We start from the raw sequence: 20,695 nt of genomic DNA on the forward strand, positions 1-20,695 counted from the left end.
TTTTAAAGTTCTTTGAGAGTGTCATGTAGACGGGGGTGATCCAGTAGACATTGTCTACTTGGACTTCCAGAAGGCTTTAGACAAAGTCCCTCACCAAAGACTCCTGAACAAACATAGCAGTCATGAAATAAGAGGAGAGGTCCTCTTATGGATCAGTAACTGGTTAAAGAACAGATAGCAGAGAGTACGAATAAATGGTAAATTCTCCCAATGGAGGGATGTAAATACTGGGGTTCCACAGGGATCTGTACTGGGACCAATGCTTTTCAACTTATTCATAAATGATCTGCAATTAGAGTGAGCAGTGAAGTGTCCAGGTTTGCTGAAAGTACCAAATTATTTAGGGTGGTTAAAACAAAAAAGGATTGTGAGGAGTTCCAAAAGGAGCCAGATAACAGCTGAACATCAGGAAAAATGTCCTGACTGTTAGAGCAATATGACAAAGGATCCAATTATCTAGGGAGATAGTGGGCTGTCCCACACTGGAGGCATTCAAGATGAAGCTGGACAGCCATCTGTCAGGGATGCTTTGACTTGGATTCCTGCATTGAGCAGGGGGTTGGACTTGATGGTCTTATAGGCCCCTTCCAACCCTACTATTCTATGATTCTATGATCTCTCCAAACTGGGAGAATGGGCATCCAAATGGCAAATGAGGTTCAGTGTAAGCAAGTGTAAAGTGATGCACGCTGGGGCAAAAAATCCCAACTTCAAGTATAACCTGATGGGATCTGCGCTAGCTGTGACCAGCTAAGAAATAAATCTTGGGGTTGTGGTGGACAGCTTGATGAAAATGTCAACCCAGTGTGTGGCCACTGTAAAAAAGGCAAACTCCATGTTAGGCATAATTAGAAGGAATGGAGAATAAAACTACCAATATCGTACTGCCCCTATACAAATGTATGGTGCAACCACACTTGGAATACTGTGTACAGTTCTGGTCACCACACCTACAAAAGGTTATTGTGAAGCTGGAAAAAGTGCAGAAAAGAGCAACTAAAATGATCAAGGGGTTGGAGCAACTCCCCTGTGAGAGAAAGTTAACAACAGCTTGGATTGTTTAGCTTGGAAAAAAAGGAAGGTAATGGGAGACATGAAAAAGGTGTATAAAATTATGCATGGTATGAAGAAAGTGGATAGGGAGACATTTTTCTCCCTCTCATAATACTAGAACCCAGGCTTATCCCATGAAGCTGATTGGTAGGAGATTCAGGACAGATAAAAGGAAGGACTTCTTCACACAGCCCATAGTTAAACTATGGAATTTACTGCCACAAGATGTAGTGATGGCCACCAATTTGGATGGCTTTAAAAGGGGGGTTAGACAAATTCCTGGAGAAGAAGACTATGCTATGAATGGCTACTAGTCCTGATTGCTATATGCTACCTCTCGTATTAGAGACAGTATGCCTATGTACATCAGTTGCTGGGGAACATGGGCAGGAGGGTGCTGTTGCATGTGTGTCCTGCTCGTGAGTTCCCAGTTGACAGCTGGTTGGCCACTGTGTGAACAGAATGCTGGACTAGATGGACATTTGGTCTGATCCAGCATGGCTCTTCTCATGCTCTTATGAGAATTGTAGTTTTCAATAAACTTCTTTTGGCTCTTAGTTGCTGGCAGCTCTTGTTAGGAGCTGAGTGAACAAACTGACGCTGAATCCAGACAAAACTGAAGTGATACTTGTTGAGAATTCCAACTCCAGAAGTAGATAGTCAGCTGATGGATGCTGATAAGAGCTCAGTACTAGTCTACCAAACACATAGCCGGCATATGCTTTTTGAACTGTGGACTCCTTTGGATGTAGATAAACGTAGTAACCAGGCTTGCATTTGATCATCACCCTGATAAGACAATGGTGGCCTTATCTGGAGAGAAGGGATTTAGTGTCAATCATCTGTGGTCATGCAATTTTGTTGTTGGGTAACTAATAAACAGAGTAAATAAATAATGCTCCTATGTGAGGAGTCTGGAATATCTGTTGGTACAGAATGCAACACCCTATTACCTTATGAGCTCCGTATAGATCTTGGGAGATTTTCCTGGGAGAGTAGTTAAAGCATATCAATGTTTAGCATCATGACAAGGGGTATTATGTTTTCTGCAAATAAAAATACATTCACGGCTGTAATGATAAATCCCCATCACCATACACAAATCCTAGGCTGACTTACAGTACAGTTCTATGCATGGTTTCTCAGAACTAATCCTTACTGACTTCAGTTGGACTTTGTTGTTGTTCAGTCGTTCAGTCGTGTCCGACTCTTCGTGACCCCATGGACCATAGCACGCCAGGCCTTCCTGTCCTGCGCTCTCTCCCGGAACGTGCTCAAGTCCATATTCATTGCATCAGTGATGCTATCTAGCAATCTCATCCTCTGCCGTCCCCTTCTCCTTTTGCCTTCAGTCTTTCCCAGCATCAGGGTCTTTTCCAGAGAGTTTTCTCTTCGCATTAGATGGCCAAAATATTTGAGCTTCAGCTTCAGTATCTGTCCTTCCAATGAGCACTCAGGGTTGATTTCCTTTAGTATGGACTGATTTGACCTCATTGCAGTCCAGGGGACTCGTAAGTTCAGTTGGACTTACACCCTGGTAATGGTGTATGGCTGCAGTCCTAATTACAGTTACTGAGAAAGCTCTGTTGGACAGAGTGGAAGTTGCTTTTCAGTAAACATGCACAGGATTTCACCACTGAACTTCTGCAACCTAGCATTCTACACCTACCCCTTGGCTTGCTCTGTGTCTGATACTAGTGTTGGCTGCTATGAGGGGCAAGTGTCATATCCTGAATTTTGAAGCAGAGAGGAAAAGCCATCAGATTTTTTTTTATTCTTCTAATAATCCAAGAGGGTAAGACTGCCCACTTGGATTACTAACATCTGTCTTCTGTCATAAAAGTACCTTAGCCATTTTGGAGTGAGGCCTAGTACTGTGTGTGTGTGTGTGCGTGCGTGTGCATGTGTGCGCATACACACACACATGTAAAAATACATTTTATGTTTTTATTAAGTTGTATCTTGGGCTCTTAATTACTGTGAACTGCCCAGAGAGCTTTGGCTATTGGGCAGAATAGAAACTGTGACATTGATGGCTTTAAAATAAATGCAGACGTTGAAAAGTTTAGGTTTTAGTAATTAGAGGTAATCAAATTTAGGGTGAATAGATGGAACAAATAGAAATACATTTCTTCCCATTATGGCTTGAACCACTGTCGCACAATGGTAGAACACAAGCTTTGTATGCAAGGGATCCCCAGTTCAATTCCTGCCATTTCCAGGGAGGGCTGGAAATACTCCTGCCTGAAACTTTGGAGAGCTGCTGCCAGTCAGTGTTGACAATTCTGTGTCATATGGACCAAGGGTTTGACTCAGTATAAGGCAGCTTCCAACGTACCTGTCATTGTTTTGGTCTCCTGTCAGTCAGTCTCAAAGCACAGTAAGAGTTAGTATGCAGATTAGTGAAAGCTGATTGACTGAAGCAGCAGCAAACAGTGGTCATACTTGGAGATGTGACCACTTAAAGATAATAAGGTTACAATAATTTGCAAGTACCGTAACTACATGTGGAGAAAGTAATAGGGAGGTGCTTTAGACACAGTATTGGCCAAATGTTCCCCATATCTAGTGATAGTAGGACTTGAAGAATATACTGGAGATCCCTTGGTGCATATGTTTGAGTTCGCATTTGCCCTTGATGCTGATATCACATGTTTACACACTCCAGCCGTATGATTATCAAAGTCTGAGCTCTTCTGAGAAGTGTTACTTGCTCTGTCCATTACACTTGAATATTTTAGTAGTTAGGTATACATTTCAGTAGTGTGACAGCTTCTTTATGTAGTCCGTAAGGGGAATTTTGATGAGATAAATAGTTATTTTTTCTGACTGGGAGACCTGAATTACTCAAAGGAATACTAGTTGCTGTTTAGAATGAATTTACACTTGGAAAGCTCAAGAATGTGTTTATATGATAGCATTCAAAAAGAGAACAAATGGTTTAGTACCAGGTGGCTCTCATATTCAGATTTTTGCAAACAATATTAACTTCAATAGTTTCTTGGTGTAAGCCCTACTAATTTCAGTAAGTCTTGTTGCAATGAAGCTCTATGGAGTGGCGATCATGACACCAGATTGTGGAGGATAATGGGAGACTGGAAGCGCAGAAGATATTTACATATGCAGTTTCTAGGTGGCTCCTGTACTAGTTTTTCTAGAAATGGGTCCAGTCCATCTGTGCTTTGCATTCCTGATGCAAAATACTAGTATCATTATTCATATCGTTTTTTTATTGTAGCGCTGAAGATTTAAAAGACACTTTTTTCTTATCATCCCCAAAACTCTATTTTTATTGTTACGTTTATGTTTCCTCCACCTTGGCACAGATGGAATGGAATTTTTACCCCCCATATTTACTACTGGAGGGTCCTGGTGGAGTGCTATTACTGAAGGAATCTGTCACTATACCCATTTTAAGGCAACTTTGTACAGCTGTATTTACATAGTAAGATGTACCCCCTGCCCCACCCCCAGTTTCTAACAATACTGTGTAGGTTTTGAATGAAAATGAGCCACACTTTGATTCTAAAAGTTTGTAGAGATACATTTTCAGGAACATGGAAGCATTTTTATTGCATGTGTTCATGTTTGGTTATTCTGACAAGCTGTTTCTACACAGAGTTTTTGTAGCACCTCTGTATATATACACCTGCTACAATCAAACCCAAGAAGAGTTCCAGGTTAACAATAATTAATTAATCATATATTGTTTAGTACCTGGTGGCTAAGCAATCATATATTGTTTAGTACCAACAAGTACATTTTTTTTAGTTACTTACACCCCATCCATCAAAGAAACTTTCCCAAGGTAACTTTACAATAAAAATAGAAAGTAAATAATAGAACAACAATAATAATACATATGCAATAAAACAATGGTAATAAAATTTAAAGGGGCATAAACAAATGGCAAAACAACATAAAAACCAATCACTGGTATGTAACATATTCATATTTATTGATTAAATGTATATCCCATCCTTCTACTAAAAATAGTGCTCAAGGAGGCTAACCATACATTACAGATAAAATTGCAGTGTTATAGCAAAAATATTGAAACTCAACAAATGAAAACACATAATAAGAAAATTAGTCAGTGAACAATCCAGTGCTTGGTGAACTGTGCTTTATAATAATTGGAAGAACCAGAAGAAAGCAGCAGCACCATGAATGCTTGGTTGCCACAATCCACTTAGCCAAGCAGTAACTTTTCTGACATCTCCTTCTTAAGATTCCAACTGCATTGATACTTAAAAGTCAAGACCAAGAGCGCTTTTGCCCTTCTGCTCCACGGGAAGGTTTCTGTCTTCCCTGAACTCACCTTAGGATATCTGAATTGCAATTTGAGAGGTGTACCACCCCATCCCAACTCGCCACCTGATGCTGTCCCCAGAGAGGGTTGCACCCCGCCCATACTAGGTGCCTGGAGCCACAAGCAAGAGCCCCTCAGGGCTCTCTCCCACCTCCCTCACTGTGTAAGGGAAAAATGATAAGAGTAGTGCTTTGACTTGGTGTCTTTATTTGAAGGTTTTTATGGATCTGGCTATCATCCATGCATGAAACTACCTTGCACAGTCTAAATTAATATATTAATATTTTAATCCCTGAAGGTCTACAGTGTGATTCCCTTAAATACAAATTTGCTAATCAGAAGACTTGTTTTCTTCAACCACGGAATAGGGGCATATTTATTTCCTCTTTAATTTGAAATTTAGGCCAGGGCTTTACTATAGTACCCAGCTATTTTCTGTTTTACTTGTTTGTAAATCTCAACTAATGTTTAAAAGTCACTTAGTGCCATGTTTGCATGCTGGTGCAAACATGAACCTCATGATTATGTATATAATGGTTTTAACAGGCATATTCTAGGAATTAGTGGTCAATATCTCTGGGGTTTTATATTATGTCATAATTCCTACATCTTGTCGTATTTTAATTTCTATTTTATTGCTTTTAAGCACAATATTCCTGTAAAATCAGAAGCCACTCCCCATTGTATCCAGTCATTCAATCATAAGATCCCTGAGGTTTCTTCCTTCTTGAAAGAATGTTTCATAAGTCTATCCTTTGCACTCTGCATAACACTGTAAGAAGCATGACAAGATTTGTTGGAATTCCGTCAATTTGCCTCCTCTTGTATACAGTTCTTTCATCTGTTGCCAATACCATTGACTTAACAGCCCAGACATCTATATTTGGAATACTTTGCTTTTCCATTTATGTAGAATCAAGTTTGATATTTATTTGTTTGTTTAGGCTTTCCTTATTGCTGCAAAGGGTCTTCCATGGATCCATACAGCTTTGATAGGTTCCCAGTTTCCATAGTACTGGTATGTGCCCAAGTGGCATTATGTGATAACTTTGGATCTGCCCGAAGGACTGTTTTGATTCTAATCATTATTTAATTGTAGAGAATTAACTAATTATGGGGCAGGTCCAAACCATGCAGTATAAGGCTGCTACAATCCAGTCACGTCTCCCAGCATTCACTTTGTTGTTCCAGTCCCTGTTCTTTACATCTTTTAGATGTGCAGTGTGTTTATATGAATTTTTCCTCACAATTTCTTTGTTTAAAAAAATGTATATTCCCTCCTTCCCTAGCTTGCTGTGCTGCATATATTCTGCTGTAGATGCCACCACAATTTTCTGTTTCAGTAAAAGAATTGGTTCCTCTGTTTCCTGCTTCCATCAAAATTCCATAAACATTGGATGTGTTTATTTAGAGATGTTAGGGCAGCCTTCCCCAACCTGGTACCTCCCAGATGCTTTGGACAAACTCCCAGCATTCCTGACCATTGGCCATGCTGGATGAGGTTGATGGGACTTCAAGTCCCAAACATCTGAAGGGCATCAGGTTGGAGAAGGCTGTGTTGGTCTCCTCCCCTTTTAAATACTACAAGTATCTTTGAGGCACTTAGGGAGCAATCTTACACATGTTTATGTTTAGACAAAAAATTAATCCTCCAACTTCCAGCATCCCCCAGACAACATGGCTAGCTGGGGAATGCTGGGAGTTGTAGGACTTTGTTGGGTGTAAACATGCATAGGATTGTGTCCTTAATGTATCTGAGCCAAATTTTTAGGTAGGAGCTGAGCCTGTTTCAGGTGTAAATATACTGATTGCACATGAGCTTTAATTTTCACTTCTGTTTTTGGAACTTCAGGAAAAAAATTCTGAATTTGTCAGCTAGAGTAGAGGCAATGGGCAGAATTCATTGCTGCCCTTGTGTGCATGGCAAGCCCCATCAATTCCAGTCCAAAAGCAGGTTTAGTTCTTGCCAAATGGCAATTTAGCGCTTCTGAAGGCAAGCTGAGACAAGTGGAGATGTTCATTTCTGGGAGGGGGCTCCACCAACCTGCCCCCTTCCAGAAACAAGTGAAGTTTTGGAGTTTGGCTTTGAATGCACTAAATTGTCGTTACTCATGTGGTAGGGGCTGCTTGCAGGCCAGAATTGGCAGCCATCTCTGCTAGCGGATGGGCAGCATTGGATTCTGCCCAAAATTCCAGCTATCATCCAGTTTAGACAGTATGTATGTTTGCCTCAGTTTTGATTTTGGGATTACTCTAGAAGTTCAAATATGTCCAAGCAAATGGGTAAAGCCCAGTTAGTGTCCTACCTTGCCCCACATGGAGCAAACATTTCATCCTCTTTAAATAGATAAACCTTCTGTGCACCAGCTTTATAAATTGTCACTGGAAATATTTTGTGGCAAGTAATCCTTAATGTGGTTTCCACTTAATAAAACACAACTTTGTTTCACAAACGCATTTACACAAACTCTAGGTTTTCTGCCTAATTTGAGCCTACTGAGCATGAAAGAAAGCACAGACAGGCACCCGTCTGACCCAGATACTGGTAATAGACTGTATAATGCAAACCTATTTCTGTTTTGTTCTGAATATCTCTGCCTGGTAAATAATCCATAGGACTGAAAAGTAGCAACATTCTATACTGGTGATTTTTAAACCTTTGTCCATGAGACACAAACAGAAAGAAATTAAAGCTTCTTCCAGAGCACTGACAACCGCTGAATTAACTTTTTACTGTAACCTATTCTGCATTCTGAATCAGCTACCCAGACACATATGATAAAGGAGAAGTGTCACTAATTAACAAATAGATGTTTTGAGGTTTGCACAGGCTTCATGTCACAAAGACATTTCTCAGTGAAGATGCTACTGCTTGGGGCTATCCAGACTAGAAGCCTACAATACAAAAAAGCTTTTATAATACTGTTGGTTATGTTTCACAGATGTGCAAATCACTTCACAAAAATTTACAAAAGCCATGTTTATCGCTAAGTACCAGTGAAGTAGCTGTTTATAATCTCAAGTTACATTTTCATCTCTGCTCTAATCTTTGTGAGAGCAGTATGGCTAGACATATCTGGCCTCTCTGTAAAATGCTCATAGAACAACTTCAGAGACTATCAGTGCAATCCTATGCATGTCTACTCAGAAGTAAGTTCCATAGAGTTCAGTGGGACTTACTCCCAAGTATGTGTGTATAGGATTCCAGCCTAAGACATCAGGTGATTTGTAAATTGTCTTTGCAAAAACTCTTTGTCACAGAATAGCACGTTGTTCTATTTACTGTGTATGTTTTTAGCAGTGAGAAGAATCCAGCTCCCCAAGCTGCCAATACTGTCTACATTTCTGAAGTTGTATTCAGCAAATGATACAGTTGTCCATACATCCTGAACCAAGCTCAAAGTATTCTTGCAAAAAGACTTCAAATTGAAGACAGATCTGAGCTTGAATATGATTTTTTCTAACAACTGAGACTTCCTCTCTTCTGCAGACGTAGCCTTGTCATCACTAGAGTTGCAACACCAGAAACAGTTCCACCCACTCAAAACATAGCAAACAGAACTTCTGAACTTAGGGAAAACAAAGAACAAAGTCCACTATGGACGTGTCTGTGCAAATTTTTGTTAACTACTTAGTTACAGTGAAGAATGTTGAAGGAATTTTCTAATATTAACAGATGCTTTGAACTAGCTTTAGGCTATCAGGCAACTGAATGCAAGTTTTTCTTGAGCTTTTTACCAAGTAAATACAAAAAGTTTTAATTAGTTTTAATAGGAGCTATAGAGATTTTCCATAAAGGAAGCATTTCTGTCCTTAAACCAGCTTGTATTCTGGTGTTGCAGTAAGGCTTACAAACCAATCTTATATGTATTTACTTGTGATTTCAGTTCCTCCAAAATCAATGGGATTATTCCCAAATGAGTGAATATAGGATTGCAGTCTTAATATATTCCAGTTTTAATATATTCCAGTTTTATTACAAAAAATGTCAACAGACTACCTTCAAGAACATATCCAGGTGTATTTGGGAATGGAAAATCCTACAGCCAGCTTTATGAGGAGCTAGGCGCATTCAGCAATGTCACATCAACAGGGAACTGAATACTTACTACACAATAAGCATTTAAAGAACCAGCATCCAATAGGGAGATGCTAATGGTTAAAACTATTGCAAACTAGATCAGTCTCTTGGCGGTAACCCTGAAGAAAGTATCTTGTGGCCAGACCCTGCTGCATCCACAGCCTCTAACAAGCCCATTATTTGCCAGCAATAGGATTTGTCAGCACCACAGTGACTGAATCCCAACACAGGAACATCTTGGAAATCTAGCAATCTTTGTTGATACGTTTAGATTTCTGCCTGCCTTTCCCATGACTATCTACATTTCCTTTATGTTCTCCAACACCATGTTGCAGTGCCTTTCAAAGGTTTTGATATACCCCAGAAGCTTGTTGGTGTTCCAATAGTTGATAAGCACCCAAGTATTATTTTTGTTGTCCTCATGCAGTCTATTTGTTGAATACTTCATACTCACACTGCTGCAATTCCTTGGGGTCATCTCATTCTTGGTCTTGTTTAAAAGCCTTATGATACTACCATTATTTTTTAGGTAACAGTTGACTCATGTGGGCATTGACTCTGTTGGAACTTGTGATGGCCTCTTCTTGCACTTCCGTTTACATGTGAGTTGGGTTGCACTTGTGTTACTCCAGCACTTCCATGCCAGTGCATTCTGAAATTCATGCCGCTAATGTAAGCTGAGATGTTATCTACTCTTAAGGCTGAAGTCAGTGTTGGCCTTCTAGTGCAGATTCAGTGGCAAAAAAACCCCTCCCATGATCTGCCCATGTAAGGCATAAAATTATGAAAATGTTATACACTACAAAATGCAGAATAACCTATCGAACCTTTTCTTTAGATTTCAAAACTGTCTACAGACATGTTTCTAGCACCCTGCCATCACTTTTTCAGCAGTAGATGGATCTAAAAATTATGGATGTAAGTATTTAGAATCTCAGAATAAGTTCTGGCACTTACTTTTCAGTGGCTACCACTGCAAAGTATTTTGTCTGGGAACAAATAAAATCAAATTCCTAGATGGGGGAATTTGTGAGAAGACTTGACTTATCCAATGCCTGTTAGATTTTTTCAGATAGTGAATGTCTTACAGGGTCAAGTGCATTCTGATTGCTTTAAATTGTTAGTTAAAAAATGAGGAGGAACTTAAAAGCTATTTTAAAGCCATCATCAAGATTTCATGTCAATATGAAACAGCCTTTCAGTTTTGAAACAGAAGTGGGCCATATGATTATTTTTTCAGTTATTATTTGCCTACAGATAGGGCATAATCTGAATAGCATGGGCACTGTGTAGTGAAGTATTTCTACTGCAAAGGTGGGTAACATGCAGGCTGTATGCACCCCCCCTGCCTTTTGTGCTGCCCCCCATTGCCAGATTTGTTGTGGAAGTAACAAAGAAGTGCAGCCATTTGCTGCTGAATTTTGGTGGGTCTGCAGGGCCAGTTTAGCATTAAAACAAAGCATATGCTCTGTGCCAGCCTTATTTTAAAGCTAAATTGGTCCTTTTCAGCTCCTATGTTGTTGCCAAAATTCAGTGGCAAACCACTACACAAATCTGGTGGCAAACTGCACTGCTGAAATTTGGTGGCGCAGAGTCAGGTGTGTGGCTCCCAGTGGGTTCCAAGTGGGGAGAAATTTGCTCTCAGACTTCCAGAAGTTTCCTACCCTTGCTCTGTTGCATATATGGTTTTAATACGTAATAAATGTCTGCTTGATGTTGGCCTACATAATGAACCAAACTGAAACTTATCTTGAATTCCTTCAGAGCCAAACTGCAGAGAGGTGAACACATCAAGCATAGTGTTCCTGATGCAGGGCCCTGCATTTCAAATAAGTATTTCAAAGAGGCAGAAGGGAGGGGCCCCTCGGCCTAAAACAGCTGGTAAGCCCCTCTCCGGTGGTGCCACGTTGGAATGCCAATAGCATTCCACTTGTCTCCTCCCCCCTCCCCCCAATCCTGCCCGTGGCCAGGCAAGCAAGATGCAGGAGGAAGGTTCTTTACGCAACAAAAGGGCATTTTTCAGACAGTTGTGGCTCAGTGTAGATGTAATACAGCCTGATCTTCTAAAGCAGAAGCCGGCAACTTGTAGTCCTCCAGATGTTTATTCATTCATTTATTTTTTTTATTTACAACATTAAAGGCAGCCACTGGCGTGATCACATCACTCTGGTGCTGAAGGAGTTGCACTGGTTACCAGTTGTTTTCCAGGCCAAATTCAAGGTGTTGGTTTTGACCTTTAAAACCCTATATGGTTCCAGCCCAGCCTATCTCAAAGAGCGCCTCCAGCAGCACCAGACAGGCCGCTTAACAAGATCAGCTTTGGATGGCCTTCTCTCTGTTCCATCAGCCAGGACAGCTAGGATGGTGAGGACGAGGGAGAGGGCCTTCTCTGTGGTGGCCCCCACTCTGTGGCACTCCCTCCCTAGGGAACTCCGCCATGCCCCCTTTTTAATGAGCTTCTGCCACACATCAAAAATGTGGTTGTTCAGGCAGGCTTTTGGTGTGGGTTACGTTATTTTTAGAAATATTATGTTTTAATGTAAAATTTTATTGTTTTAAAACTGTTTGTATTGATGTACATCGCCCAGAGTGACCGGGTGAGCGGCCAAATGAGCGATTAAGAAATTTAATAAAGAAATTTAATAATAAATAAATAAACATTTGTATACTGCTCCCCATCTAAACAGATTCTGGAGCAGTGAACACAAGAAGTTCTATAAGTAAAAAAGATAAAAGATTAAAACTGCATACTAAATTATTAAAAACAGATGTTGGACTGCAATGTCCATCAACTCCAACCAAAACAGCAAGTGGTAACGGATGATGGGAGTTGCAGCCTAACCACATCTGGAAGATCACAAGTTGCCTACCCCTGTTCTAAAGATTGGATAGTGGGCTATTGTTTGTTTTGGATTCCTTTGCTAACTGTTTTAGTTTATTGACTTCTACTTTAAGCTTAGATTAGAAGCTGTTTCGAATAGCCTGAGCTCTGATGCTCTTGGGCATAGACTTGTATGTTAGGTTGTCCTCAACTGCTAGATTCCTATAAATGCCTTCCTGTATTATTAACCTTGGGCTCCTTCAGATATAATGCCACACTATGGTTTGGTATTAATTACATCAGAGATGGACAACATATAGGCCAAAACATCTGGAGGGCCAATAACTCCCATAGCCTCACCACTGGCTATGTTGTCTAGGGCTGATTGGAGTTGTAGGCCAAAACTAACCACCCACCCTTGTATTACATGAAGAAGCCCTGAGGATCTTCAGGCTTCCAGGGTGTCTCCTCTTCTCCCCTTTATTCTCTTCACACACTGAGTTCCAGCCTTCTTACCCTTATTTCCCACAAACTGTAGTTTGCCTTTTCAGACAAACCAGCGAACAGCAATCACAAGTCACACAGGAGATGGTAGAGTGAATGCACAAGCCTGAGGATCCTCAGATTTTGGTCATGTGTCAAGTTCATTGAATGCCAGACTATGGTTTGGCATTATGACTGAATGGACCTGTTTTACTTAACCATACCTTTTGCTTTGGGACTTATGCTCACTGCTGGTAACTGTTCGTTGAAAGGCTGAATGAGGGATGACTGGAAAACTATTTGGGTATGGCAATTTCACCAAATATAGATATGGGGTAGTAATTTTTCTCGCATCTCCTCATTTATTCTCCAGTCCTATTTGCTGTTGCTCTGTCAGCTGTGCATTGTTGAAGGCTATTTGTTTTCAGTTCTGTTTGCATTTAGCCATGCTAGTACCTCTTACCTGGCCTGTTTTTTTTATTTACGTTATTTCTGTTCCCTTTATTTTCCATTACAATACTGCCAGCGTAGCTTTTACTGCTATATTGCAGTGTCCTTCTTAGATCTACATCCACAGTTAACTCGACATCTGTCTGCAGCTCAGTACCACTGTCTAGCTGGCATGCTCTCATTTTGTACATGCTCCTTTAATCTTTACTTCCCAAGTGGGTTACTTTGCATTTGTCCTTGTGGAAGCTCATTTTATTTCTCACTGCCATTCCTTTCTTGAATATTAGATGTGCCTCAGCAGTGCTCACTATTCCTCCCATGTTTGTATCATCTGCAAATTTAATCAGTGTGCTTGTTATCCTTTTCTCTGCATAAGAAATAAAGAAAGGGGAGGGACAGGAAAGCAAGTAATCACATGAATAGAAGAAATGTAACAGTTCATTGGTGTTGAGGATTGCAGGATATCACCGTTTGCAATTCCCTCCTTTTTACTATAATATGTATTGTAATGTTTAAATGAAATATAGAGTAAATAATATTACAGTTTAATTTCTTGAAGATGTGGGTTATTTAAGCAGAGTTTTATGTTTTTATTTTCTATGTATATAATGCATTCCTGTGTTAACACTGTTCTCAAGGAGACATTCTAAATCAGAGCTTGGAAAAGTTAAAACATTTACAAATTCACTGCTGGTGCCTAGTAATTTGTAGGCCACCTTTCAGGTCAGGAGCCCTCCCAAGGTGGTGTACAACCAATATTATATGCATACAATAAAATGCATATAATAAAATTAATAATAAAAAACAAATGGAATAATTAAAACAGCAAAAGTTCCACAAAACACCACCACCACTGTAAGATAGAACCTACAACACAATTGCAGCTATAACCCATGCTTGATAAAACATAATCAGGGGAATCTGAGAGTAAATCATCATCACTGCTACTACCACTACCACTTTATAGTTCCATTTAGCAAAATTTATATAAATTGTAATTTTTCTCTTCAAGAACAGTGCAAAGTTGGCATACATTTTTTTTGGAAGTGTAGCTTTAAAGCAAGTTTCTCACTCTGCCCCAGTGCACATAAATACAACATAATGTTTTTAAAAGATATGCACAATATTGAATTCAGATCCTATCTACATTACTCTGTAATCTGGCCCAATTTTATCTTAAACCAAGTATTCTTCATTCAACCGTGTCTTTATAGCACTGTAATAACAACAACTGTCATTTGTTTCCAAATAAGCTATCATTTGCTTACAAATTTTCATCCACATGGCTCTCTGACGTTACAAGACCCCAAACATCAGCAGAATTCTGTATTTCAGGGAAGTCCTGTCTTGACTTGGCTTCAGCTCTTCTGTTTCAGTTTAGTAACTGGAGGAAAAAAGAAAGTGACTGAATGTCCTAAATGTCTTTTTTCTGAGAGACTACACATTCCTGAATTTAAACCCTTTGAATGGCAAATGTAACAAAATATGTGAAACATTAATAACAACAGAAGAGTGGGACTGAAAAAAGTATTCATGGCTAGGGATGAAACAAAAAAAATGTATTGTTTTTACTGTGCGTGAATAGGAGCAAGTGTACAAAGGAAAGCATTGCATTACAGAGAAAAAACGAATACAGTCAAACTTAAGGTTGACAATCTCGAGTACATAAACCGATAATTATTTATGCCTACTAAATATCATGCATAATATGGTTTTCATTCTATATTAATTGTTTATAGCTAGGGTGTATGCATTATTGAGAAAGCATAGCATCAGAATGCTTTCATTGCTTTTTCTTCTTCAAGAAGATATACAGTGTTGGCACTTTACTCTGCAAAATGTTTAAGTGGGTTTTTAGGAGAGATGCCCTCCTTAATAGCTGTAGAAAGGGGGAGGGTGATCTATTATCATAACATTGTGCTAATGTAGGTTCTGAGTCATGTGACTGCAGAAAAGGCTATTATCTCAATGAAAAGGAAACTGCTTTTTAGAGCAGCAGGAGAACAGAAGCAGGAGGAATTTTCGAGTGCTCCACCATGCTGGATTGTCTATTTGATCAGCAGCTAGAAAAGGATTAGTTGTGGCTAGTTTATCAGCTGTCATTAGAAGCAGATGAGAGAGGAGATAAGCTGCTATGTGCGCACATCCTCACTCAGCATGTGTTTTCGTTTACCTCGATACAATGTTGGTTTAAGTTAACGCAGGGCAGATATTCTAATACATTTTCTGCGTATTGCTGCTTGCTTTAATAAAAGAGGCAGTATGCAGGGTGTGGATTTTATATTACACGCTGAAGATAAAGGAAAAACTGATGAGATTTTACATTGAACTGCAGAGTCTCTGGAAGATTACAAGGTGTGTTTACAGAAGTGCAATGACTTCATATTTGGTATGTTCATGTTTTCTGTATAATGTGGAAGATGCAGAGCATGACAATTGAGCAACAGCATTCCTTAGCAAATAGAGTGAGGCTTTCGAAGCATATTCAGTTATTTTTCTTTCCTCTTCTGGAAGTGACTACTGATAACCTTGCAGCTGCCTTGTTAACAGTTGTATTGGAAGCTAAATATATGCATACATAGCATGTAGTGGAAAATGTCGAACACTAAACATTTTTGTGAAGCCCAGCAAAATAATTTAAGCCTCATATATATGATAAGCCCTTTTTTCAATAAGAAGAGGGGCACAATGATATGCATTTTTGCATTGCTGTAATTAAAATGCAGTATCTTGTTGTTTTTTAAATTGCTAATTCCTCTGTACAGATCCAAGGGAAGAGGAAGGTGCATACTTTTTATGTTTGTGTTTGCTGGCCCAGGGTTTAAAATAGGTCAAATACTGAAGTAGTAAATACAATTATACCCCAAAGCTTCATTTTCTAATCCTTAGACCTCCATTCTTTATGGTCCTCGGTAGACAAGGGCATTTAGTTAAACCTCATCCTGTGTATTTATCTGATGTTGTAAGTTCTGATGCATTTAACCATGTTGGCAATTCTTACCTTTCTCTTAACCTTGAAGGGAGAAACACTTAGAAATCTCAGCTAGACAAATATCAATAGGCTTCTTCTGTTAGTTAATCCAATAATCTGTAACTGCGAAAATAGTATTCTTAGGCTTCAATCCTATACATACTTACCTGGAAGTAAGCCACACTGATCTCAGTGAGACTTAGCTCTGAGTAGACATGCATAAGATAGTGCTGTAACCCCTTTTCCTTCCCTGCAGGTGTTTGAAGTTGGGCGTTGTCAAGTTAGTATCAGTGCTATACAGTGCTTTACAGTTCTTTCTGTAAATAATACTAATAATCTTTCCCACAATATTATACCCATGAATGATGTATACTTTGAAATGCAACTAAAACAAACTTCTGCAATCTCTTCTCTTCTTTTAAGTTAAGGGCAGGGACATAGTAGTGCAAATAGTTACTTTGTAGGTTATCCTGGATATATAATATTGAGATGGTGATGGTAGCTCTGATGCTTAGCATCTCTTCAGTTATTAATTACCATATAGGCAAGGAATGCTTTTACTTACATTAAGATTTGATAGGGGTGGGTATATATGGGGAAGGTCCTCTCGTAAAGCTGAAGGAAGAGGTACAGAAATAATGATTGAAATATTAATATAGTACAAATTAGAAGATATTATATTTTGAATTGACAAAAGAATACTTTAGTTGAACAGGCCACGAGACCTAAGTTATGCAAAAAATATAAAGCCACAAGACAATGAAAATTCCATCATGCTTATAACAGGACATCTAATGAATCTTCACTGTATCTTGTTAGTGCTTTGGGGAAATGTTGATAGCATATTTACAAGTGGAAATTAACTCATTTAATATTAATGGTTCTCCCTACCATATGTACCACCCATGGCAGAGGTTGCTGGATTTTAAGGCTTTGATGAGTCTTCACAGAGAACACCTTGGAACTTCTTGTGCATTTTCCCTTTAAAATATTGTCTTTTAGCCAACATTTTACTTGAAAACTACTGCTTTTAATGTAGTCAGATTTATTCAAGTTATATTGTGTCATAATATTTCTCATTCTCTACTGTGGAATCATTTTTACAATAAACGTGTGTGTGTGTGCGTGTGCGCGCGCGCAGAAATGTTTTATAATAAGGCACAACCCTTGCATGTGCAGCTCTGTGCACAGGAAATGTAAGGCCTGGGTCCGAGCCTTCTTTCTTCCTTTGGTAAATGGCCCTCTACACATCATAACCATTACACAGAATGGGAGACTCATGCACGCCTCTTGAAGACCACAGCTTATATTATAAGATGTGACTAATTTGTGAGCTGGGGTGCTGTGGGGTGGAGAAGAGGGCTTGATGAAAATGTGGGCATGCACAGGCCTCCTGTTTTGTGTAATAGCAACTGTGTTCTGCAGGCTATCAGGGTGGGTGTGGGGAGAGGGAATAGTCTTCATTCAGCCCTCTGCTTATCCATTCCATGATCCGAGTTGCACCCAGGTGAGGAATGATTGTGCCCATAGCTTCTAAGCATGCAAAGTTTATAAGTAAGATGGCTGATTAGAAAAGGATCCTGAATTTTTCCCATCAGCCTTGTATTCCATTGTCAGATTTGTACTTCAAACCTGACTAATTAAGCTCCCCTTCTCTTCTATGGGTTAATGCCACATTTAATTATGGTGATGGTAGCATCCCCTGAGCAGAATTCTGCTGAGAATGCTGCTGGCATAAGGGGGAGGGACAATTTTTGCCAATTTCCCCTTCTCCTACAACCCCAAGTACCACTTCTCCCTCTGTTCTGGAGAACCCCTCCAGAGCAAACATTTGGGGGACATAGGATGCTTCAGAGAGAGGGGGAATTGACAGAAATCATGTCTCCGTCCTCCTCCATTTCACCAGCAGAAATGCTGTGCTGGATCAGAAGTCTCCCAAAGAGGGAACAAGCCCTTCCATCACTGGGAGACAAATGCTGGATCCAGCCCTACGTCAGTAACTTAATACTGCCTATTACCGTGACTCATTTATTGTTTTTTAACTGCAAGTCTCCCAAGTGCTTCATTGACCATTCCCTTTCTACATGTGTGCAACATCTTGGGGCCACTCAAAAGTTTCATTTTCTACTTGGGAACTGATTTCCAAGTATGGAATATATGACTCCATGAATTGCAGCTTTTGCCTGAAAATACTTACCAGCGACAATTGGAGAATATTCAGTCCCTGCTTGTGTGTACTTTGCAGGCAAATGCTGCACTTTATACTTTATGACACTTGTGACCCTTTGCATATGTGTGCTGTTCATAAAGTAGTGCAAAAATGGTGATGGCTCCCCTTTTGTCATACATGTTACAGTCTTGTCATACATGTCACATGTTACAGTTTTTCTGTAACATGATGGACATTGTTGTTACTCCTGATGATTCATCATTCTTTAGTCAAAAAAGTCACCTTGTTCTTACCCTTAACCACTTATCACTGTGGGTGGAGAAGGCCTTCAGTGTCTCTGTTTAGATCTATACAAAAAAGTTGACCTCTTTATTCTGCCCCCCCACACACACCTAAAGTTGTCCCTTACATGTTTCTCAGTGTGTTCCCTTTGTCCTAACCTCATCTTGTAAGTAGCCAATCACCTGATTGCCTGTGGCAACAAAGAATTGCCTACAGGGGAACAGGAAGGGAAGTTTAATCAAATACGGTTCTTTCCACCATCACCTCCTCATTAGATCCCTAGGCTAGTAACTACCATGGACTTACTTGCAAGGTTGTGTTCTTTGTAACGATTGCTGCAGTGTTTGATGTGATTCTTTGACCGTGTCCACTTGTTACACTACATTGTGAAGTGGCCTTTGATACTAACTCCTGAGATTCTAAAGGATAATGTGATTCACCAGGTTTTTTAAATGTTATTGTTTTCATCTTAACTATGCAAAAATCTTAACTTTCTTCCTCGCTGTGTCTATTAAAATAGATTCCAAAATGTTAATGTTTATTAAATAAATGTAAGGAACAGTGAAATGTTATTAAAGTAGAAAATTCCATGTGCAAGTGTGTAGGGGGGAAAAACAAGCCACCAAATAAGCCTTTGAGTTCAGTTGTAAAAAATCAAGCTGCCATATGATTGCTTCACCATATATCTTGCAAATCAGCCCACAATTATGACACTACTTTTCAGCCTCTTTTCAGTAGCTATGGTGTGTGTGCACGTGTGTGTTGTGTACATAACTGTATTGTAGACTAGGCAAATGGTGAAGCAGGGTTAAAGCCACATGCCAAATATAACACCTTAACCAAGGGATAGAGAACTTCCAGCCCATGGCCAATTTGGCCTGCCATACTGGCCTATCCAGCCTGGCCTATCTCAGGCAAGGCCCCTCTCCCTCCCTGAAGGCTACCAGGAGCTTGGGAAGGAGGTGGAGCAAGGAATCCCTGCTATTATCACCAATTTGTGATTTGAAATAACAGTGGGTATTTCCCTGTATACACACTAGGGGCTTTGCCCATGCCATGTCCATGCAATGGGGGGAAGGTGTGGGGCAGATGAAGCTCCTTCCTCTATCTGCACAGAGTTTCTCCATTCAGAGAAAGGCAAGAGCAACTGTTTTTACCTCTCTGTGGAGAGAGATGTGAGAGTGATCAGTCTTGTCTCTCTCTGCATGGAGAAATGCCATGCAGAGAGGGGAGCTTCTCTCTGCACAAAGAATTTCTCCATGCAGAGAGAGACAAAGGGTGATCCCTCCCACTTCTCTCTGCACAGAGTAATGAGTCATCTGGCCCCTCATGGTGACCGGAATGCAATCTGACCCCAAGGGGTAAACAATTCCTACCCCTGCCTTCACCCGTTATTCTTGGCACGCTAGTCTAGTCATGTAACTTGGCCCTCAAATTCATGTGGGTTACCTTTAGATAATTTAAGATAATCACAAGTTAGAGGGGTGGCACAAGTAATGTCATCTATCCCTTCATAGCAGTGGCCCTGTTTGATGAATGTATTACTTATGTTTAACAATGAATGAAGTGTCTGATCCCTGGAAATACAGTTCCCCATCCCAATTTCTTCTTTGCCTACAATAGTTGAGGCCTAGTGTTCATCAGTTGTTGGATGGTATACGTGTCGAAGGTTATAGTTCTAAACACTCATCAGGAAATGTCCTATTATCTCAGTTGGACTCAGTATGTGGCTGTATGTTCTGAAGCTCCATACTCATGAACACTGTCTTCTGTCATACTGCTTTCTGTTGCATCTTGGGTTTCAGCTGTGTTCTGCAATAAGATGAAGAAGGCATTTCTAAGAGTACTGCATATGGTGGCTTGTGCAGTATTTCACATCAGTTGTGATTTGAGCTTTGATGGCTTTAAAAGCTAGCAGGAGCAGGCTAATGTTCTTGCCAGAAATGTAGCCCCATACAAGTCCATGGGCTAAATATTAAAAGGCAAGGTGTGGTTCAGATAGAAAAGGTCAAGGTATTTATCTGAATATTTTATTTATTTATTTGCTTGCTTGCTTGCTTGCTTACTTACTT

The 20,695-nt window shown here is 39.9% G+C and overlaps 1 protein-coding gene across 13 annotated transcripts in view; it reads left to right on the top strand.

Annotated features, from left to right (window-relative positions):
* LOC146346873 (nuclear receptor coactivator 2) overlaps positions 1-20,695 on the top strand; it is a 182,712-nt gene that overhangs the window by 58,284 nt on the left and 103,733 nt on the right. Inside the window, exon 3 of one of the 13 annotated variants that reach the window (XM_084849340.1) lies at positions 9,976-10,048. The exons of the other annotated variants lie outside the window; for them this stretch is intronic. The gene's annotated coding sequence lies outside the window, so the exon portion shown is untranslated. The remainder of the gene's footprint in view (positions 1-9,975; positions 10,049-20,695) is intronic. 13 annotated transcript variants of the gene reach the window in all.

Source organism: Heloderma suspectum, chromosome 4, assembly GCF_057233095.1.
Source record: "Heloderma suspectum isolate Gila_16-S chromosome 4, 16-S_ref, whole genome shotgun sequence".
Taxonomy (NCBI): Eukaryota; Metazoa; Chordata; class Lepidosauria; order Squamata; family Helodermatidae; genus Heloderma; species Heloderma suspectum.